This window comes from Protopterus annectens, chromosome 17.part0 (assembly GCF_019279795.1).
Source record: "Protopterus annectens isolate FY-2018-M chromosome 17.part0, PAN1.0, whole genome shotgun sequence".
Classification (NCBI taxonomy): domain Eukaryota; kingdom Metazoa; phylum Chordata; order Ceratodontiformes; family Protopteridae; genus Protopterus; species Protopterus annectens.
In genome coordinates, this window is record NC_056751.1 from 346853592 (window position 1) to 346878193 (window position 24602).

The following is a 24602-nucleotide window of genomic DNA, read 5'->3' on the forward strand; positions in this document are numbered from 1 at the left end:
GATAGTTGCAATACTTCTTGTTAGTACCTTCTCCCTGAAACACCCTGATTGATACTGCAGTCAGGGAAATCATTCACACTTACAAGCACTTAGCAGGTAACACGTTTTAGTGCTCCTTCTTGCAGAGGTAGGAAGTGTGAATGCAGTCTTGTAGATCCTTACACCATTTTACATCCTCTGCACTTAGTGCAGAGTTTAGAATTCGTGAATGCTAATGAGTTCAAGCCTCATTTGTATATTCATAGTGCTCACAAGGCTGAATCTCCACTATATCAAGATAATAGTGTATGCAAGGAAATTTATATCATGGTAAGGATGAGTTTTTATCCAGAGAGTTAAATGCTTCTAATTGCTTGCAAAGCATGTTTCTAGTGTCACAACTAACTTGAAGCAAATATAATTTGTTGTTTTTCACAAACTACTATACTTCAAACTTAGTGATGGATTGTATTTCACAATGCACCCATAGCTTAGTGTATGTATTGTTTGTTCCTTGCTGGTGGCATAGGCATGTATAGCCATTCTTTGTTATATTACAAAAGTTTGTGAAAAATATAACATGACATTATTGAACATTTTCTTTGCCCACCTGATAAGTTATTGCTGAAGAGTGTTGTATCTCTTTCTATCAAGGTCAGTGATTTGATGTTTGTAGCCCACAAATGTGTTAAGCTTGTGATATAAAAATGACCGCCCTCCACACTAGTGGACATCCAAGAACACTTTTGCCCACTTGTACTGGAAAAGTGTACATTGTTTTGGTTATTGTTGCAATGCACTACTCAGTTACACAACTGTTGTCCTCCTTACATGACCGGTGCACATTCTTTTCATTTACTTTCCTTGGGGGGGGGGGCTGTATTTACTTGTGTGTACTAATATGGAGCTTTAATTTTTTACTTAGTTTGTACATTGATGCTACTTCTGACATAAAGGATAACACAAGTGGGTATAATGCAGAGTTTTCAAGTAGGCAGTGCAATTCAATATTTTGCACACACATCTTTGGTGTTAGGCTTGCCTTCATGTATTCTCCCCCACCACCACCTTGTACCAATGATGGATGACTGTACACTATCCTTTGCACATACAATTGTGTCTGCAATTCTAAGGCTACATATATCTGTAGCAAAGTAAAATGCTTGATGGACATTTTTGTGCAAAGTCCATAGCAGATTTTGCAGATGTAGTCATACAGTATTACTGATATTACTGTACAAAGGATATATGTCTCATCTTAGGGGCATACAACTATATATTCTGCCATTTCTTTTTGTTTGGTAGCTCTACACATTATGTAGATAAGTTTAATGAATACCAAATAGTGCACTATCACGTTGGCAGCATAGCACACCACTAATATGATAGTTACACTTCATGTAGCTGTTAATGAATCCAGCTCTTAATGTTAATGTGTGAAGCCAGGGCTAAATTATAGGAAGTGGTGAATTTAGTCATGACAGGAGTGCACTATTTTCTCAGAACAAATAACCTGAGCCTTGAGATGTTGATTACAAGAACTCAGAGACAAAAGCCGAGTTAGGTAAATATGCTTATATATGGGAACAGGTATAGTTTGGTTTTGAGAAATAGTTTATAGCTATTATTAAAACTGAAGAAAGTAAGTAAAATAAAAAATAAACTCAGAAATCTGAAATGTTTTCACTTTATTAATAAGAATTTGGGGCTTCATCAGATCAGTGTAGAATGGTACAAAGAAGACATTAAGTGCATTTGTATGGTTAACTCCTCTAAATAATAAGTAAACATACATGACAAACTTGATGTCAAGAACAGAAGAAAACCAATGAACAAATTTAGGAACATTAAACAGTGAGTGTGTGTAAACCAGTATTAAATTATTGTGTAAGTTACTGAAGCAAAGCTTTAAAATGTATGCTTACTAATAATATTATTACTGATATATTCATTGGGGACTGAAAGAAAATGCTGTTTCAGAAGGCAGTGTTGTATAAATCTACAAGTAACAAGAAAAAGAAGAGATTTAATTGTTTAATGAGTTTCAATTTGCTTGTTGCAAGGTATTTAAACTGAGTGTGCACACTACAGTTTTAACTTGAGAAAGCCCAGTACCACTGGGTGAAAGCGCTTGTTTGCATTCTGTTGGTTTTGTATTAAAGAAGATTTTCGCATACAACTACGTTGGTGGATTCCACTTTTTATCTTTTGGAATTACTGGTTTTTGAAAGTCACAATCTTCACCAAAATCTACACCACCTTAGTTTGGTTCGATTTGTTCTTCATTTTGTGGTGTCCTGGAAGTGTTTGTTTGCCTAGCTCTTGGTTTCTTTTTCTTGTTCTTTGTTGAAGTTCTTTTTTTGGTTATAAATCTACAAGTGCTTCTATACCTGTGATTTTAACTTACTTAATGGTTTCCTCCTGGTCCTGTAATTGTCAACTTACATAAATACTAGTTAAAATACACTATACTTGCAATGAAGATGTATGACAAACAATGTATCTAACTGTTAATAAAAGCTATTATGGTTCGGTTTTTTAAGTTCAAGTATAGATTTCATGGAGCAGTTTGTGTTCAGTACTGGATGCCAGTAAGCCTTGAGGCAACTCTACCATGGTAATCCATGAAGAATGATATGTCTTCAATTCTCAAGAGCTGGAGCTGATCATAGACTGAGGCAAATATCTGATATATTGACTTTTTCCTGTGGAGTTTCCAACAGATGCAAGAAGCATATAACAGATAATAAACTTCATCTTGACAGTAAGTTCATATGTACAAGCAAACAATAAATCACAAGAAACCAGCTCTACAACAGAATGTTACATCTAATAAAAAAGGTTATTTAACCTTTACTAACTGCTTCTCCAAAAAGGAAATGTAAACTTGGTTCACTCTCAAGTGGTCATATTTGGTGCAATGTTGAGTTGTACTTGCTATTGTCTATAATGTATTGCACTTGTTGACATTAAACTATTACCTTACAAATAACACCATATCTGAAATCGATACAACGCATATTGTCAGTATAGCTGCAGTATCCACCCTGCTTTATCAGCAGACAAATAAAACAAAATGGAGAGATTGCTTCATCACCCAACACCTCCCCACCTCTGGAACAAACTTCCCCTTCAAATTAAGTAGTGTAATAAACTACCTTCCTTCAAACATATCTGGAAGGTTGGATCGATATTCACAAATTCACCTCGGGCTTTGCAGGCCTATACCTCCTTGGGAGACAGAGGGGGTACAGTCTAGAGTGGGTACTGACAAAGAGTAACTGTTTACAGGGCTCAATTACCTTGTATTTTCAATGCTTGTCTGATCCAATGTATAACACATTCCCATATTATAGCTAATCTACTGTACTTTAGAATGACATATGTGTATCCTTTGAAATATTTTTCATATATACATTTATAACTGTAATAAACAGAAGTGTAATAATTACTGATTTCATTGTGAGAGATTAGATACTATGAGGTTTTACTCAGGGCAGCCTGTTAGAAGCACCAAGAAAAAGTGGAAGGGAGGAGGAGATGCTTCACCCTGAGTCCACTTCAGTTGTTCTTCCATAATGTCCATGATGTCATCCTCCTTCCTTCTCATGTGTGAGGAGAAGGAGTATGGAGAGGTATATCATGTATCTCAAATATCAAACCTCCAGTGCTGCTATTCTATTCATAACAAGGAGAAACCGAGACAACTCAATGTAAAGCTACTTGTTTGGCATGACTGGTCCTGGGATTCACTAATGCCTACACTAAGTGTACACCATTCTGAGTGAACAGATGACAGAAGCATAACTCACACGTTCTTCCTCCTACTTTTGGTTTTCCTACTGATTTTCCTGCAGGCTTAAATATCAACAGGGATTATTTAAGGTTAACACAAAGTGTAGACTATACATACACTTAGTGTAATTTTTCTAAGTGACTAGAAAGCACAAAAAATGCGGTAGGGATGTTCTTGAAAAAAGATCATGCACATGCCTTCTTTCACTTTGTGTAGGCATTAATGAATATGGCCCTGTGTCACCACTGTAGGTTTTTATCTTCTCCTTTAATCCTTTATATACAATCTGTGGAAGTATTGGCATTGTCTTTTCTTGTTTATTAATGCCATTAATTATATTTGTCATAAAAGACTCACACATTCCAGCATTTGAAAAACTTTAAACACTTTTATTAGTGTCATACTTGTTTTACTAGTTTGTCAAATATAAAATGAAATGTATCTCTGTTAAGTATATTGTAAACAATGTGCAGTCTGCAAGCTTGCCCCAGGGTTTATGCATCAAAACAGTAAATCTAGTCAGAGTACAAAAACTGAAAAAGCAGATAGGAAACATTCTCAGTTACAGGGTAGCACAGTGATGCAGTGTTTAGTGATGTCTCCTCAAAACACTTAAAGTAGCTGTCCAGTTTGGTTATTGGCTGGGATTCTTTCTATGCAAGTCTACATGTCCTTCCTATGTCTGGATAGACCTCAGCTTGGTGACATGTTTCCTCACACATTCAAGACATGATGTAGGTAAATTAAGTGTATATAACTTTGTGTGTATGTATATCACTGAAATCCTAATTAGGATTACTTTCTATGCCTTGGCAACCAGTAGGTATTGGGATAGGCCTCTCCTTGCCATTCATTGGATAAACCAAGTAATTGAAGAATGAATGAATTCTACATTAGCCTGTCTCTAAACTGAGCAATGCAGTCTGTCTGAAAAAAGTAATACCTTAAAAGCTATGTTCATGGGGAAGAATACCTGTTAAATAAACTTAAGGAATTTCCACACTTAGTTCCTCTGATCACCACTGGCTGAAACCACATACAAAACCTTAATCTTCAAACTGCGTTATGGTGGTCTTGAACATATCATGAGAATGAACATCAGATCTGAAATACTTTCTAGATCTGTTCATTATTAACAGGCACTTGCCCTCAGTAGGAATTATATACTAATAATCATAATCTGATGCAGGGTTTAACAGACCAAATGAAACAATCAGCAAAAGGAATGTACAAAATCTACTTTATTAGAAAATTTACTACACATAATCCCGTGCAACTAAAAAAAATACTTTTGACACAGGCTTCATCAGTGACTTGTTGCCTTTCATAAGGTTGTGTGTGTGTGTGTGTGTGTGTGTGTGTGTGTGTGTGTGTGTGTGTGTCTGTCTGTGTGTCTCTAGGTCTGTCTCTGCTGGTCTGTTCTTGTTCCACACTCCTCTTCTCCTCTGTACAGGATTGCCAGTCCACCATAATAAAGGTGTGGACAGTACTATTGGTGGTGGTGCTGCGGTAGCGTTGTTGCCTCATAGCAAGACGTTGTCCCGTTCGATTTTCAGCTAGAGCGTCTTCTGTGTGGAGGCATACGTGAATGGGGCGTGCCTTTGTTGAAGGTTGTGAGTCAGGGCTGGTAACCCGGTACGTAAAAATCCACTAACAATCATTAGCGGACCGGAGTTCTGCTGTGGCGACCCCTAACCAGGAAAAGCCAAAAGACACAAACAAACAAACAGTACTACTGAATTATGTGATACTACAGGCTTCTCATATATGCTTCTCACGTCTCATGCTGCACTAACACCAGCAGATTCAGCACATGTCATATAAGAACAAAACAGCAGTTATATTCACACACAGTGCATACTACAGGCACATGCTGCATAGATCATTAGAGTGAATTTGTATGATTCTTCCAGTTTTGAAGTTTACATCATGTTACACAAGATCCTCACAACATCTATATAGTTGTGCTCATTGCTGATGTCTCTGTCTATCTGGCCTGCTACACTACTGGGTCAGTTTGTTAATTTGTGTGATATTGAGTGATACAACTGTGTGTCAGTATTGTGCTTTGCAGTCTTCTTCTAGGTATGGCTGTGTGGGCTATAGAATCCAGATTGTAATTACACAAACTTAAGTTCCTTGTTTTTCAGCTGTACTAATTTGCTCTGGACATTCATGTTATAGTCTGGTGATTGTTGATAGTATAAAGACTCCATTTGCTAGCTCCTATTCTGTTCTATTCTACTGTATTTTATTCTATTCTATTCTATTCTGCTTAGTAGTTTTAGTTACTGTTTTTGTATCTTGTACTATTCCATTGCCTATAGACTGTATATTAATAACTTACATTATGTGTCCCTTGCATCCTCTCCTCCATACTATAGTTTACATTATTTTACTATTTTATCCTCTATAAACATTAACTTAGTTTCTGTGTTTTCACAAACCACAAAGACTGTGGTATGGCTAAAAAAATAATACTGATAATTTTATAGGTTAAATTAGGTGATCAGATTGAAGTTTTTAATTGATTAATGTTTGTATTATTCCTTATTTCTATCCTTTTGCAATAAACTTTCTCTGGTATGTCTTTCTGTTTGATTCCTCAGAAGTGCTATGTCAAAGTGGTACAATATTACTGAATCATACAAATATATATATATATGGATCACCTTCAGTTGACCGAAACGCCGATTCGCCGACACGCGTAAGAGGAACGCGAAAGGACTGACAACGCAGTTGACCGACATGCTGGAATCTCTACAGCTGGAAGACCGACAAGGGGAATGTGTAAGCGCGACTTGGTAAGTATGCGATAGTGAGGGATTTAGGATTAGGGAGTGGACAGGTAAGTGTGCAATAGTGAGGGATGTAGGGTTAGGGTGTGTGAAAGGTGAGTGTGCGGTAGTGTCGGAGTTAGGGTTTGGGTAATGTAAGTGTGTGTTAGTGACGGGTTTATGTTTTAGGGTGGGTTAAGTGAGTTAGGGTTAGGGTGCAGGTAGGGTAAGTGTGCGGTAGTGTCGGACCTTGGGGTTAGGGGTGGGTAAGTGAGTTAGGGTTAGGGTGCAGGTAGGGTAAGTGTGCAGTAGTGTCAGACCTTGGGGTTAGGGGTGGGTAAGTGAGTTAGGGTTAGGGTGCAGGTAGGGTAATTGTGCGGTAGTGTCGGACCTTAGGGTTAGGGTTTGGGTTAGGGCTAGTGGATATGTCATGTAGTGTACTGTGTTGTTTACGTGTAGTGTGTCGGTGTAATGGTGTTCGGTGTTTTGCGTTGTCGGTCTTTTGGGGTCGGTGATTTGTGTTTCCGCGTTTTGGCGTTTCGGTAAATCGAAGGTGATCCATACATATATATATATATATATATATATATATATATATATATATATATATATATGTGTGTGTGTGTGTGTGTGTGTGTGTGTGTGTGTGTGTGTGTGTGTGTGTGTGTGTGCGTGTGTGTATGTGTGTGTGTGTGTGTGTATCGATATATATATATATATATATATATATATATATATATATATATATATATATATATATATATATATATATATATATATATATATATATCGGTTTACTTCTAAAACCCAACCCCCAGAAGATCGACTGTCACAATCCTGAAACCACAGAACCTCAAACATCGGGTTTTTACTAGGCTAAATAAACTCTTGTCCAACATGCCCCTTTAACCACTGTAGTCCGATCCCAGAGTTGGTATACTTAGTTAGGGGGTGTGGGGGTGTGTGGGTGGAGCAGATCTCCACCTAGGTGGGTTTGACTTAACTCAATGTGAGTTTCAATTGCATTTGAGCAAGTGGGCAAGTGTTTACTTACCTTAAACTCAACATTCAAGGTTCTGTGTTTTTATGCTTGTGGTTTTGGGATTGTAACAGTTGATCTTCTGGGCATCTGGTTTTAGAAGTAGACCCATATATATATATATATATATATATATATATATATATATATATATATATATATATATATATATAGAGTGTACCATCAAAATGTTGCGGCTGAAGTGTGTGACAACGGATATCCGAAAGTAACTTTGCACAAGTTCGTTTGTGTGAAAAAAAAAAACATGCCGAATGCACAACAGCGAATGGTATTGTTTGTTCACTGTTGAGTTTAGATCACACTATAATGGGGATCGGGAAATGTACCCATTCGCCTCAATGTAGTGCGATCTTGGAGTTTATATATATATAAGTAGCAGGGGGTGTGGGGGGTGCAGATGGGCACAGACCCCCTGCAAAATGTGTGTTGTATGACACCGGATGTGGTGGTATGCTGGAAAAATGTCCATATCAGTTGACTGAGTTTTCAGAAACTCAAACTCCATATGGTCAAGACCATATGATCGAGGTTTTGAAAACTCAAATCTTTTGAATGGACACTGCAGTACAGTGAGGATCAGGAAATTTTCCCTTTTCCTCACTGTAGTGCAATGTGGGAGTTGGTATATATACTTTGCAGAGGGTGTTGTTGGTGCAGGGAGCTTGCCCCCCTTCAGAAATGTAAAAAGGTAGAGTTTTGTGGGTGTTTTTGATGTTTGAATTTTCAGAAACTCGATCATATGGTCTCTTCAATATTTTTTTCGAGTTTCCGAAAAGCTGATCATCTGAGATAGACATATAGATATATATATATATATATATATATATATATATATATATATATATATATATAGGAGCACTCCTGAAGACCAAAATCTCGAAAGTTCAAAATACTGAAAACTCACAATACTGAAAACACACAGAATACCAACACTTAATATATTCCAGTACAAGTACATACAGAAACAATATTTTCCTTCCACTATACACAGGGAGGCAAGCCCCGCTGTACCCCAATGTGGGGGGCAAGCCCCCCCACACCACCTGCTACTTATATATATCAACTCCAGTACTGCACTTCACTACACTAAGTGCAACCTCGGAGTTGATATATTTAAGTAGCAGGGGGGGGTGTGGAGAGCAGCCACCAACATGGATGTGCAGGGTGGGGTTGCCCCCATTCTTATACTTGGAGAAGAGTAATATGGTTTGTGTTTTATTTGTTTCTGTATGTACTTCTGCTGGAATATAGTAATTGTTGGAATCCTGTGTATTTTCAGTATTTTGAGTTTTCAGTATTTTGAACTTTCAAGATTTTTTTGGTCTCATGATTTTGGTCTTCAGGATTTTGTGTTTCAGGATTCTGTAGCGCTTATATATATATATATATATATATATATATATATATATCTTTATTATTTTTAACCATGCCAGTCTTTGCGGTATCTTGCAGTTTACCCTTTATACCTTGTTGACATTGCTTAGTGCTTTTCTTCTTGTTCTTTAGTTCATTTTTGCACTGGGCATTCCTTAAGTGTGATATTTACGTTTCACTATGATATATTTTCATAGTAAGTTGCACTGCACTGCCAACTTTTTTCCTTTGTCATTAACCTAGCAATATACCAGCTCAGATCTTTATTAATGCCAGTCACTAAACAATACAGTATAATGAACCAAAGTAAATTACCAGAAGATGGAGAGCAATGTATTTCATATTACAGCATTTGTTATACTAATCTATTGATAGCGTAAGCATAAAAGAGTACTCCAGATGCAACTAGTCTTACACTCTGAATGTTTTTCTTCTCCTGAGTAGGGCATACTATACCAAAAAATGCAATATTACTCATCTCAGTGTAGACACAGAATTCTTCCTGATCATATATGTATTAGTAACATATTTCATTACTCACTGTGTTTTAAGGATTATGTGGTTTTCGAGGTTGATATGACTGCTGGATTTTTTGAAAAGTTTATCAAAACAATGGATGAAGGCAAAATGGTATACACCAAAGCTTTTGACACAATTCCCTACTCAAGCATTGTAGAAAAGCTAAATAAACTGGGCATAAACCCCATGTCACCATCTATATTGCAACTAGCTTACAGACAGGATGAAGATAATCAAAATAGGGGAAGTTACCTTTACAAAGAGACTAGTCACCAGTGGAGTCCCCCAGGGTTATGTGCTGGGACTTCTCTTGTTTGGCATCTACTTCTCTGAAGTAAAAGCCAATACAAAGGGCTCAGGCTGACTATGTTTGCAAATGACTAGAAGCTTGGAGCTGTTATTGAATCCCCAAATGATTTAGCAATCCTGCAGGAAGGTTTGTCACAAATAAATAACTGGTGCCAAAATAATGGACTGAAACTACATGCCAAAATGCATAGGAAAATCCTCTTTCCTAAGGAACTACCACATTGACAATGTAGCTCTAGGAGTTGACCCACTTGTTTGGGATTTGGGAACTTATATGGACAGTGACCTAACGTTTGACCAACATGTATCTGTTGTTGTCAGAAAATCCTTCTATAGTGCTCAGTTTATAAACAAAGAGATTGTGTCTAGATCTAGGGATGTCATTGTTCCCCTTTACTCAACCCTCATTAAGCCAGTCCTTGAATATAATTCCCCCTTTGGCACACATCTGTCCAGACACATGCAACAACTGGAACACCTCCAGAGATATGTTACTTAAAGAATACAAGGCCTAAACAACATGTCCTACATGAACTGACTAAAGCTGTGTCACTATAGTTGGTATCCTATAGACTGCTAAGAGAGGATCTTTGGCCCATTACTGATGGATTTACTGCACATCAGCAGATCAAATGGCATTAGAAATACTTGGTCTAGGGTTCTGAAGCTCTTCTGCAACAACAGAACAGTTTGGAAGGACAGGTATATCTCACAGAAGGTAGTGCTGCTGTGCAACAGACTGCCCATCCACATAAAACAAAGTTCGTCCCTGTCCATATTCAAGTGCAACTTGTATCTATTGATGGGAAACAAAAAATTACCTCAGAACTGCCCCCCAGCCTACTAATAGACAAGAGGCAGTTCCTAAATGCTTTTATTAAACTTTTAATTGTATATGAAACAATCAAATAACAAAACATAAAATAAGAAAGTTGCCAACATTCAGAACTAATTCAGAGCAAATTATAACAGTGAAAACATTAGTTATGTCATTGAAGAGAATGTTAAACCTAGCTTCAGCTATACTCATTACCAGTGTACCAGTTTCCCACCCTTGACTGTTCAATATGAAACAGCAGAATTAACTTACTTAGTTGTATAATTTGGGTAGTTATAACATATATAAGTCACAACTGGTAAGATAAGCACCAGTGTTACCAGTGAGGTAATATACATCCCAGTACTGTACTGCCTGTCAGTAGCCTGTTACAAGATGTGAAGCAGAGCAACATTAAGTGGTACACAGAGATAAGTGGAGTCTATCATTCACTTTGGCTACAGAAGTAGTTGCATTTATTTATTTATTTATTTACTGATTTAGGTTCATAGGTGTGTACTAGGCTAATGGCCTTGGAGCCTTTGCAAGCCAAGCCCATAGGATTACCCTGGCATCATGTCACCTGACGTTAGTTCCCAGTGTCTCTGTCGAGTAGAGCCACTGAAGTGATCCCCGGGGTGAATTTTCCATTTCCCATCCACTCATCAAGATTTCTCTTGAAGAGGGCCAGTGAGGTGCTCTGTTTGACATGTATGGGAAGTCTATTCCATAGCATGGACAGTCTCTGGGTTATGGACTTGTCCCTCCAGCATGTTCTGTTGATTGTGGTAATGAGGCTGAGGTCTCTGGAGAATGTGGTACAGAGGGATTGTAAGTCAGCAGAGATCACCTCTAATTAGACAATATGAGACAGAGAATAGTTGGAATTTTTTGAGTCTGTCCATATACGACAAGTGTTTAAGGCCTAGGATCTTCTTTATGAGGTACTTTTGCAACCTCTCCAGTTGCTCCAGGTGTCTAGTGAGGTACATGCCAAATGGGGCATTGTACTCGATAACTGGCCTAATGATGGAAGAGTAGAGGGAGACAATGACCTCTTTCTTCCTGGATGCAAAACCCTTAGTAATGAGATGTGCCACATAGAAGGACTTTCTGACCACAGTGGCAATGTGGTGGTCAAAAGAGAGGTTGCTGTCAACCTGTGTTCCCAGATGTCTTATAATGCCTCCTGTGTTCAGTGGACTACCATTGATGTGGTAATTCATGGGAACCAGGTTTTTCCCAAAGGGAATGACACATTTTTTGGCATTGAACTTAAGGCCATGGTACACCAGTCGTTGGTCTCAGTGAGGCCTTTCTGTAGGATGTCAACATCACTTGGGTAGTTAATAATAGCTCCCAACTTGCAGTCATCTGTGAACTATGTCAGCCAGAGTCCCTTCGTGTTGGCCTGGACTTCAGAGAAGTAGATACCAAACAGGAGAAGACCCAGGACCGAATCCTGTGGGACTCCACTCATGACTGGTCAGCAGTCTGACTTGGAGTCAGCTACTTTCACACTGCGGGTTCTGTGAGCCAGTTTGCAACCCACCTAGTGATATAGGGGTTGATGCCTAGCTTAGTGAGTTTTTCTATGATTCCTGAGTGGGGAATGGTATCAAAGGCCATGGCCAGATCAGGGTAGGCTGTATGAACCACCTTGCCTTCATCCACAGCTCTGGTGACTGACTAAAAGATGTTAATCAAGATGAGCAGGCATGATCTACCCTTCACAAAACCAAACTGTGTGGGATCCAGAGTTTGGAGATTCCCTATATCCTTGTTTATTAAGTCCATGATGATGTGTTGCATAGCTTTGCATATCAGACTCGTCAGGATAATGGGGCAATAGTTCCCAGGGTCTGTAGCCACTCCTCCTTTGTGGAGAGGGATGACTGTAGCAGTGCTTCATTCAGCAGGGACAAAGCCTGAGGTGAGGCTGTGATTGAACAGGGCACACAGGTGAAGTGTCAATTCACTCTGTACTTCATGTAGAACGCAGTCAGTGATATTGTCAGGTTCCATAGAAGCTATATTCTTGGCCTTGAACAGTGCTGTTTTAACCTGTGCAACAGTAATACTGGGTGCCTGGCAATCTACTGGTATTGCGATTGGTCCTTTGGGGGGAGAGAGAGGGGGTAAAGCTGGCACTGAAACTGTTGGCTAGTATATTTGCAATATCTGTTGGCTCAGTATAGGAGGTACCATTGTGCAGTAGCTCAGAGCAAATCTGGGTATTGCAGTTGAGATTCTTTACATAACTATAGAAGGCGTTGTGGTTCTAACCAGGGAGGAATTGACTATTGGTGTAGAGCAACAGTCACCCATGTTAGTAATGACCAGGTCAAGGATGTTGCTACCTCTAGTGGGGTTAAGAATGAGCTAGTCCAGGAAATTGGAATTAATGAATTCCAGGAAACGTTGGGCAAGTGTTTTGGTACAGGAGTAGTTTTCCCACTTAATGGAGGGGTAGTTGAAGTCACCCAGTATGAGAGTGTTAGGTTGGACCTTAATATTTTCCAGGTTGCTTGGGAACATGGAGTGTGAGTCTTGGGACATGGTTGGAGACCTATAGCAGGCTGACCTAAGTCACTGTAACCAGTAAAACTGAGTAGCACTTCAAATTAACTATAATACAATCCAAGAAATGCCAGGGACCATTGAACCACAAAATTTCAAGAGTTTAATCCAGGAGAACTGTAGGTTACACAGAAAGCTGTATCACGAAAAACTGTATTAACGCTCTTAAAAATCAAGACACAATATGCGCGTTTTCGTCCTTATACATAGGACTTCATCAGACAGAATACATCAGTTTAATCACATATTAAATAACAAATTAGATTGAATTAATTAAGTTAATTATCTTAGACCCAATGACCACACTCTAATAAAATTCAAATTGTCAAATCACTGTGCATGAATCATGAATATTAATGCCTATCTGCTAAAGTGCAAAAGTGTTTATTATAAATAAAATCATTAAAAATGTGACAATGTTTTATCATTTCCTTGTTAAAAACTGTCATGAAATTTAATTTTATAAAAAAGAATTGTTAATAAAATGATTAAAAAAGTTTACTTATTAAATAAATACATAAATAAAATCATGTTAAATACATTCAAATTTCCTGTATAGAACCTAATATCTGGCAATGTGTTTGTAGTGTGTTGGCTCCCTCTAGTGTCCATAATATTGACTACACTACATTTTACTAGCTCTTATTTTGAGCAATGGGGAAATAGATAAAAAATCATTAATTCCTGGTTTTGTATTGGAATCGAGGTTGACCTGCCACCAAAGCTCCCTGCTTTCCAATATTTCTTCCCATGACCTGAGTCACTGTCTTACCCAGTGTTAGCTGGACCTGAAGTATCTCTGATGCACTATGTTGGGCTACCAGTCTCAAGGTGTGTGCATCCTTTATGAATATGGAAACATCACCATCTTTGGAGCTTCAGTCTAAGTTCCAGGGCCGAAATGTGTGGAATGAGTCATAGCCTGGTAGTGTAGGTGGGGTGCTTTCTGCTGCCTTGAACCAGGTCTCTGTTACAGCACAAATGTCAATGTTCTCCATTTTAAGGAATGCTTTGAGTGAGTGCATTTTGAGATTTAGGCTTTTAGCGTTGAGCAGCATAACTCTCAGATTGCATTTGTTTGCAGCTGTTATGGTGGTAATTTGGTCTTTGGAACACAGCCAAAAAAGGCACTATAGGGGTGGCAAGACCCTTGGCCAGTATCCGGAAGCTCAGGGGTGACAGATGCAGGCCATCTCTGGCAAAGCATCGAGGTCTGTCAGTCATGTCTTCCCAGGCAGACAGATACTGGATCCCCTTAGAATGACACCATTAACTTAGCTAATTGTTGAAATCAGTCAGATGGTAGGATGCTGCTAAGGGCTAGAGTCATACCCACCTGGGCTACATAATCTGAGAGCTCCTCCATGTATCTTTTCATGTAGTCCAGGGAGGTACATCTCAGGTCATTCACACCCACATGTACAATGACAGAGTCATATTTGTACCTGTTGTTGAGGGACCTGACTGCATGTGCTATGTGGTGGTTCCTGGCACCTGACAGGCAGCTGACTGTTACTTTCTCCTTATTCAACCTAGTGAGTGGGACATCAGTGTGCCTCACTATTGAGTCACCTATGACTAGTGTGTTGGGCATGCTGTTTTGCCTTAGGGGCTTTGGTTGAGTGGCACACTGTTTAGGAGAGTTATGGTACTCGTGATTAGTGATGTGTTGTGGTGGTCGAGTGCATTTCTGCCTTGGAGGGCTCCGCTGTTTGGGTAGATTTTTATTGAGAGCCTCTGAGAAGATGGGTGTGTGGTTTATGTTTTTATGTGAAGGCAATGCTGGTGTGTGTTCTCGAGGACTATGTGTTCCATGTGGTGTGGTGCAAGTGTTGACCTTCTCCTCCTCTTGACAAGCTATTCCGGTCTTGGCTGGAGAATGTGTGGCTTCCAGTTTGGATATATAAGTGCATCTCTCACAAGTCTGAGTGTTGGAAGGTAAGAGGAGAAGGTTGTTGGTATTCATGAGGCAGTTGCTACATTGCCTCAGGATGCCCAAGTTCAACCGGTTAATAGGAGAAAGAACAGGGAACTGACCTTTAGACATGCCTGGAGGGGTGGGCATTAATAGTAAGTACTGGAGCGGTTTCCTTGTAGAATGTTTAATGCTGGTAGCACTTTTGTGTGCTACAATAATTGCTACAAGAAGTCTGGTAAAGTGCTAGAGTAATAAACTAGAAAAGTGCAGGAGAGGAGAGAACTAGTAGATCCAAGGTAAAATTGAAGAGCAGACTTTGGCACCGCACAGAGGCTTATAAACAGTCCTGGATATAGCAAATCTGTATCTGGACTAGACTAGGTAAAAAGGCGGGAAAAGTGCAAACTTAACACTGTCATTCTTTTGGAAGAGAGAGATTTCAGAGCTACAGATGTGTGCTTCTAATATGGTGGTAAATAGTTGTCTTATTTCTATAGCATGCATTAAATTGAAATAACATAGTTCCAACCTGAATAACAGCAGATATTACAAATAACTGTGAATTGGGGCAAAAGGGGACATTTGGTAATAGGTTTGTAGTTTGGTTATATATAGCAGTAGAATGTCAGAATAATGGTGAGATTAGAGGTACTTTGGTATGAAGTATTAAGTACTAGAAGGGGGTAGTGTGATAAGAGGAGTAGGGATTTTTTGGTAGAATTGCTTGGTTTTAAAAGAACTGTGCTCATGGAAAAATATACTGAAGCATGTAACTCTAGGCAGTTAAACTGTTTACTAAGATATATGCTGGAATGTGAACAGTTCCATTTGTTATACAGTGCTGTTTTAGTTTCTTCAAGACAGTTTTGTGGTTGTGTATGTTGATTCCTGTAGGCTTACATCTCTATTGTGAGTACAAAAGATAGTGCAATAGTAATACATCTATGCTCCATGGTACTCAGCCCTTACAGCAAGAGGCAATTCTTAAAAGTTTCATCTGATGTTTCCATGTCTGCACAATTTGACTCATTAGCATACCAGGATAATGAAGAGAGGAGCACACCTGTATCACTGTGTGTGTGGGGGGGGGGGGGGGGGGGGGCAAGTCTGGTCATGGCCCTGAGCTTGTGTGTACTGTGTACATTGGAGATGTACTTTTGCATCCTTTTCATTTTTAGACAATTCATGCAATGTCATTCCAAGAAATGATGACACTGTAACTCAGCTATATTATGCTGAACAGTGCATCACCATTTTGTGACCTTTTGGTGTGTGTCATCTATAGCTGTAATCCACATATTTCCATGTCCATTTTCCAGAGATCAGTCTGCGATTCTCAGATTTGGAAATCACAAACTACACTGTGCATCCCCTTTCCATGCCAGCGGTGTATATGGATTTTGCCAGCTGCATGATTGTTTAGTCAGGAACTCCATTCTATAGATGCACCTTTTGAATCACTTTAGATTCTAATACATGATTTTGAATGCATAGCAGTCCAGTATGATTACACACCATATCTATAAACACCATTTTTTCATTCTGTTTTTAATGATAATAATATAAAAATTTTCAAATAAGAGCCATATTACTGTTACTGTATATCAGAAGCAAAGGAAAATTAGTAATATTAAGTGGAAACTCAGCAAGAGGCAAGATTCACAAAAATCATGCAATTCACTACCACTGCTGTGGAGGAATGAGCCATCCCCTGCTCTCTTACCCCTAATTAATTCTGTATTCTCATATCAAGGTCACATGACATTGGAAAGGTATACATAGCTCTTAATATTTGTTTCATTACTACTTTGTCAAGTATAAGAGCACACTGTAATATTTTTATAAAACCTTACATTTCATTGAATATTGTCTGCATTCTAATGTTGGTTATATGTCACTTTACATAAATTATATCCTGTGCTATACATCATATTTTTATTAATCCATTTGCCAAGTAAGGCTATGGTTACCACCTTTCCAAATGCCCAAAGTAAAACATAATTTGTGGAAATGTAAGATTTTACAGGGCAAATCATACTTACAAGTAGTGCAAAGCACCAGTGCTTACTTTTTTGCCAAAATAATAGCTTACTGTCAGAATATGAGTTGCTTCTGTTGTTTCATAGAATGTTAAATTCTTCCACATACAAAATAAGTCTATTTCTGTAACTAGTAGTGAAACCTTAGAAAACACTTTTTGTCCTAAAATCTCACAACTTTTGTCATTTCTCATGTTTTTTCACAGGATGGAATTACTCGAATATGGACTGCCCTGCATAAAAACAGACAGGTGGTAACTCTAAGTAAGACACTTACCAAGGAGGTATGTGACAAGCTAAAATAAAATTTTCATTATAATTTTAAATAATTTTCATACAGCATTCAACTTCATTTTAATGTATTTTTAGCCCCTCCAGTGGGCGAAATTGCAAGGTCCCTAATGGGCATTCTATAAGCCATATAGTTTCCTGGAGCACCCTTGTGAAAAAGGTAACCTCCTTCAAACATATATCAACATTGGTGGCTCTTTAAAGTAATTATTAATTATTCGTTTTTAATTATTAATTATAGGTTCATAGTTAAGTATTAGGCTAGCTGCATTTGTGGGCCATTTTAAGCCTACCCATTTTCCCTTTTTGTGCTTAAAATAATCTATATTATTTGGTTATAGATTGACCTTACCCATCCCATAGTTGTATATATTACCCCTAATGAGAATAACAGGGATCATACCCTAGATAATTTGAAGGGGCCCATGCATGTGATACATCATTTAGGAGCTGCCTCTGTCCATTAGTTGTACAGAAGGCAGTTCTAGGGTAAATTTTCTTTTTCCTATCCATAGAGCTAAGCTGGATATGTACGAGGGTTGTGTGACAGCGGTGAGGTCTGAGGTTGGAGTGATGGATGCGTTTAAGGTGGAAGTGAGATTACATCAAGGATCAGCTCTGAGCCCTTTCTTATTTGCAATGGTGATGGACAGGTTGACAGACGAGATCAGACAGGAGTCCCCGTGGGCTATGATGTTTGCAGATGACATTGTGATATCTAGTGAGAGTAGGGAACAGGTGGAGGAGACTTTGGAGAGGTGGAGATATGCTCTAGAGAGAAGAGGAATGAAGGTCAACAGGACTACGACAGAAAATATGTGTGTGAATGAGAGGGAGGATAGAGGAATGGTGAGGATGCAGGGAGTCGAGGTGGTGAAGGTGGATGAGTTTAAATACTTGGGATCAACAGTTCAAAGTAATGGTGAGTGTGGAAGAGAGGAGAAGAAGAGAGTACAGGCAGGATGGAGTGGGTGGAGAAGAGTGTCAGGAGTGATTTGTGACAGACGACTACCAGTAAGAGTGAAAGGGAAGGTCTACAAGAGGGTAGTGAGACCAGCTATGTTATATGGGTTGGAGACAGTGGCATTGACAAAAAGGCAGGAGTCAGAACTGGACGTGGCAGAGTTAAAGATGTTAAGATTTGCACTGGGTGTGATGAGGGTGGACAGGATTAGGAATACGTATATTAGAGGGTCAGCCCAGGTTGAAAGGTTTGGAGGCAAATAAGCCAGAAAGGCAATATTACATTGGTTTGGACATGTGCTGAGGAGGGATGCAGAGTATATTGGGAAAACGATGCTAAGGATGAAGCTGCCAGGTAACAGGAAAAGAGGAAGACCTAAGATAAGGTTTATGGATGCGGTTGGTGTGACAGAGCAAGATGCAGAGGACAGGAAGAATTGGAAACAGATTATCCACAATGGTGACCCCTAACGGGAGCAGCCGAAAGAAGAAGAAGAGCTAAGCTGTACATGAAAGTGGACAGGAATGGACTCTGTTTTATGTACTGTAGACAGGGAATCTGTTCCACAGCAGCAGTATCCTCTGAAAAGTATACCTGTCCCTCCAAACCATTCTATTAATATTGCAGAAGAGGTATAGATCCCTAAATTATGTATTTCTAATGCCATTTGACTAGCTGATGTGCAGTAAATCCATCAGTAATGGGTCAGAGGATGCCAGACACAGGTCTAGCAGTCTATAAGATACCAAGTCTAGCAACAGAACTATTAGTACTTGTATGATATGTTTAGACCTTGTATCCTTTTAGTAAGATATCTCTGTGAGTGTTCCAGGTGTTGCATATGTCTGGACAGATACATGCCAAAGGGGACATTATAGTCAATGACTGGCCTAATGAGGGCTGTGTAATGAGGGAACAATGACATCCCTGGATCTATACACAATTCCTTTGTTTATAAGTTGTGTAATACAGAAGGACTTTCCTACAGAAATAGTCACATGTTGGTCAAACGTTAGGTCACTGTCCACAAAAGTTCCCAAATCCTGAACAACTGGGTCAACTCTTAGGGGTGTATTATCAATATGATAGCTCCCTGGGGTAGTTGCTTCCCAAAGGATACAGTAATGCAATATTATTATTATACACTGACTCTTGGCCTTGCACAGTTTGCTGGAGGATCCTTGTGAACAAGTTGCCCACCTCGAAACATATATCAGTTTTGGTGATCATTTAAGTGAAGTATTTCTTTTAAATATTTATTTATTTTACATTTGTTTATCAGGATAGTCCAACTGGATGCATGTCCATTTTCAGCGGAGGCCCGGGGAGAAAAGCTCCACATAGACAAACGTACATAGATTACACAAAAGTTAGCAAACAATTATAAAAGCAAAGTGATTATATACAATGGCTTAGTAGTGTTCCCTAGTAGGCATTCAGAATTCTCATGGACAGACACAATTAAAAGTAAGAGACATCAGATTGGAAGCAGAGCTTGGTGATGTAGTTACAAGTTATGATAATTACAGAATATGCTTTCTGTTTATAACTTAATCAGGGTTGATACATGGGCATAGCCAATTCACTTTGAAATACTGTTTGAGGTTTTTTAAAAGACTTTTGGAGGATTGTAGGGTTATATAGTTTGGCAACGAATTCCAGGTTTTGCCAACAAAGTTGGAAAACAGGGATTCACCAGCAAAGTTATTAGCTTTGTGGGTTTGGACCAGTAGTTTATCGGCTGACCGTAGGGATCTCAGGTTGCTAATGGCTTAATAATATTTTTAAGTGAGGGGTATCCTCAGGGTGGTACAAAATTTTGTGCACTATTAAGAGTTGATTGAATTGAATTAAGCTGGGCAGTTCTAGCCACTCTAGTTGTTTAAGGATCTGACAGTGGTGGATTCTATAGGTGGAGCCAATGGCGAATCTGGCAATATGATTGTAGCTATGGGACAGCTTACCTAGTTCTGATTTGGTGAGATTTGAGAGTACAGTCGAGGCATATAAAAGAGTAGAGAGTAGGTGTGATTAGGCGATTGCAGTCCTAACCAGTGGGGTTAAAAATGTCTTATTTCTATACAGTGATCCAAGCTTCTTATTGATGGTCTGTATGTTTTTGTTGACCTGTAGGCCAAATTTGAGATTATTGTCTCTGATAATCCCTGGCAGTTTGGTGTGATGATCTGCGGAAATAGTGCTACCATTGTTAGATGTGACTGAGAATGAAAGTGTGGTAGATCTACTAGTGGGGGAGAAGTGTAGAAGTTTAGTTTTATTGGGGTTCAGAAGTAGCATTGGTTGGTGAGCCAGTTCTCGATAGTGTTAAATGTATTATGGGTTAAGGTTTGCAGTTTGGATGGGGAGGTGGCTGAGCAGATGAGAGTGGAATCATCTGCGTATTGAATGCAGGTGGCTTTAGGGATAGCAGTGTGAAGGTTGTTGATAAAAATAGAGAAGAGTAGTGGACCTAGTATGGACCCTTGAGGGACACCAAGTGTGAGAGGTAGCTCGCTGGAGAGTCTGCCCTGCCATAGTACCACCTGTTGTCTACCAGTCAGGTTGGACTGGAAACACTGGATAGCAGGCTTGTTGAGGGAAATAGATTTTAGTGAAAGAATGAGAAGTTCATGGTTGACCATGTCAAAGGCTTTTGATAGGTCAAGAAAGAGGGCAGAGGTTATTGTCATTCCTGTTTTGGTGTATGGCAGTAGTAAAGGAGAGGAGGGCTGAGGTGGTGCTGTGGTATGGCCTGAAACCATGCTGGGAGTTGGATAGTAAGTTATTCTGTGTAAGGTATGGCATTAGTTGCTTGCGTACACATTTCTCCATTATTTTGGCTAGTGGGGAAAGAATGGCAATGGGTCTATAGTTGGATATGTCTGAGAAGCTACCACCTTTATGGAGTGGGATGACGTGAGATATTTTCCAGAGGGAGGGGATAGCGTTTTCGGATAAGGTTCTGTTGATGAGGATAGATATGGGATATGCAATGGCATCTGCAGCTATTTGTAAGTATTCTGCAGGGAGGAGGTCAGCAGTGAGGGTGGTAGGTTTTAGTTTTTTTAGAAGTGTTTTGATAAAACTAGTGGATATTGGTTGGAAGCTAAATTCAGGATGATTATTTGTAGATTAGGCGTGTGATTTAAGTTAGAGGGGGTTAGTTGATTTGCTAGGGATTGGATTGTTTCAGTGAAAAAGTTATTAAAGGCGCTAGCTGTGGTCTCTGGGGAACTATGGGTATAGTTAGCCTGGGTTGGGGTGGTGGAATGACCTGGATGAATTAGTTGAATTAAGCCTGCCCAGAACTTTTGAGAGTTGTTGTGGTGTTTTTGTAGGAGATTTTGGTAAAAGCTTTTTTTATCCAGTAAAATAGATTTTTTTTGTATCATTCCTGAAATGATGATATTTTAGATGGTCAATTGGGGCTTTAGTGGTTATGGTTGCTTCAACATTCCTGCAGCCCTGGGCATAGTTATCTGGTGGAATTTTTAGTGTATAGGAGATGCTATTGCTATTCCTGTGTTGTTGACTGAGGAAATCACACTAACTATGTGACTGTAAAACCTTGTTGCCAGATTGTAACTTTTTGCAGCCTCCTGCTTGGTTAACTGCCTACTACCTTTACTGCATGTTGACACCATGAGTGAATCCACCTTGTTCTCGTGCAGTACAACCCCTCGTAACTTTGTTGTGTGGGTTTACACGGAGCAAGTGATGTTTGATAATGTTTAATATAGCCTAACATTTTTAACAATTTTGTCTCCCCTTTCCTGACCATAAGAAGAGGATTGTTACCCATTACAGCTCTGTCCTCACTGTTGTTTAGCGTAGACACACACTGATTGACTCTTCAGGGAATAAGAGATGTGAATGTAGTCTCCGCTTTGATCTGGTTTCGCTGCAGAGGAAAATGTAGCTATTTGCCTGTTTCTTCCAGATAATGACAGGCATTCCATTGTTGAGGACATCTCAGTATCACTCAGAAATTATTGTTTGTGCAGGGCTCATCCCTATATTTACAGTGACCTGACAGCACAAGGAAAACTTCAGAAATAAAAGTAAACTCATAGCTACAAGTTCACTTTTAGTTCTGAAGTTTTCCTTGTGTTGTTGGGCCAGTATTTTGTGCAGTTCTTTGTCCTTTTATAATACTGGTTGGAGATTCCTCTGTTTGGTGTTTCCTATATTTACAGTGTCACACAAACATTGCTGAGCTTCCAGTCCTTCCAGAAGCTGCAGGGTCCCAGGTAGCTATGTTAGCTATCCATGGAAGGGCTGTGTTCTTCCTTTGGGAGACATGAATGATGTATTGACCGTGTCACCTTCTGTATTGCTCTCTTATGAAATCACACTTAGGAATATTTGATTTATCCTTTGTTGTATTTTATTTACATTTCATTTACCTTTTTGTTGATTGGATTAGTTCCACTAGTCTAGTGGCGTCTTTTTAAGGGATACTCAAGGTGGCATTTGTCATACTAGGGGAAATTTGGCCAGGACATTGGGAAACTTCACCTATAGTTTTAATAGGTGCCATGGGATTTTTTACATCTGCCTGAACTACCACCAACTCAAGAAGATGGGACCTCAGTTTAATGTCTCATCCGAATATTATCTTTTATAGTGTGACTTGTTGAACAATAACATAAGGGTTGTGTATTCATCACTCAACCATTTTTTTGTAAATTAAACAGCTTTATTTATTTATTTATTTATTTATTTATTTATTTTTTCTTGCATTGTCTTTGGCTTTGGCATGGAGCACTTCTAAGATGTTTACTTTAAATGTTGGCTTATATATTTTGAGTTTTCTAGGTTATTGGTATTCTAATAAGATGTGAATGCTCAATTATTTCCTTTGACTTTTTTTTAATATATGAAATATTTAATTCAGCACTTTTATACTTATTAACTGTGCTTTTAGTAACCGGGAGGTTCATTTCATTCATTGTTGGGGTTGGATTTCTTTTAGATATTTTCTTTATTCAAACACCAATTTTCTGTGACTTTCTATGGAGATTTAATGAGTATTCATTTGGTTTATTACTTTGTTAATAGTTGATCTCTCCTTTAATATGAATGTCTAGCCTCCTTTAGTATTTTGCAATATGTTATAACTTGGTGGGTAGGGTTTATATTCCTTTTTAGGGGGGGTCTTGTGAACATTTTATTTGAGTTTTACCATACTTAGTATACTGTAGTATAGTATGATTGCTATAGAGGTGTCTGTGCTATTGATATCTTTTTTGTATTTCATCATCATCATCACCCCCCTTTTCCCATTTTCTACATGGTGTTGGGGCATCGTGTTAACTGTTGCCATCTCTCTCGATTCAATGCCACAGTTCTGCCTTTTTTAATATTCATGCCTAACTGTCACAGATCTTCTCTCACACAATCCATACACCTCTTTGCTGGATACCCTCATTTCCTCTTGCCTTCTTTCTGCCTGTCCCAAATCATCTTCACCATATTGCCTTCTGCTTTTCTGCACATGTCCAAACTACCATAATCTGTTCTCTTTGATATTTTCTTTTGTATTTATTAATGTGTTTTTATGCTTTCTCATACTGCATTTATCAGTTAGTTTCTATATTATATGTAGGACTTATTAAGACTGTTTTAATTATGTCAATGATGCAGGCTGAGTGGTAAAAAATGATGATTATAAGGGTAGGGTAGAGATAAATCCTTAATGCATGGGAACAATGACAAAATTGACCCTCATCAGACCAGTAATAGAATACAATGCTCCCTTTTGCATATACGTCAACAGACACCTGCAGTAGCTGGAGAGACTTTAGAGGTTCCTCACCCAGAAAATACAGGGCCTCCATACCATAACGTATATGGATAGATGAAAGCCCTGTCACTCTACTCTGTATTATATTTCACGTGAAGCAGAGCTCCTTACTGACCCAATTCAAGTCCAACCTGGACAAATGGATGGGAGACTGCAAATTCACCAGGGGGTGGCACCCATATGGGTATTTGGGTTACCTAAACATGATTTACATCTGCATATGATAGACAGTCAAAGGAGTGACAACAAAATATGTAAACTATATAAAAACTGTAAAATATCTAAACACAAAACAATTACAAGATTTAAGTTTTACTAGGGAAAGGTTATGTCCTTTCCCCACTGTTGTACGACCTCGGAATTGGTATATATA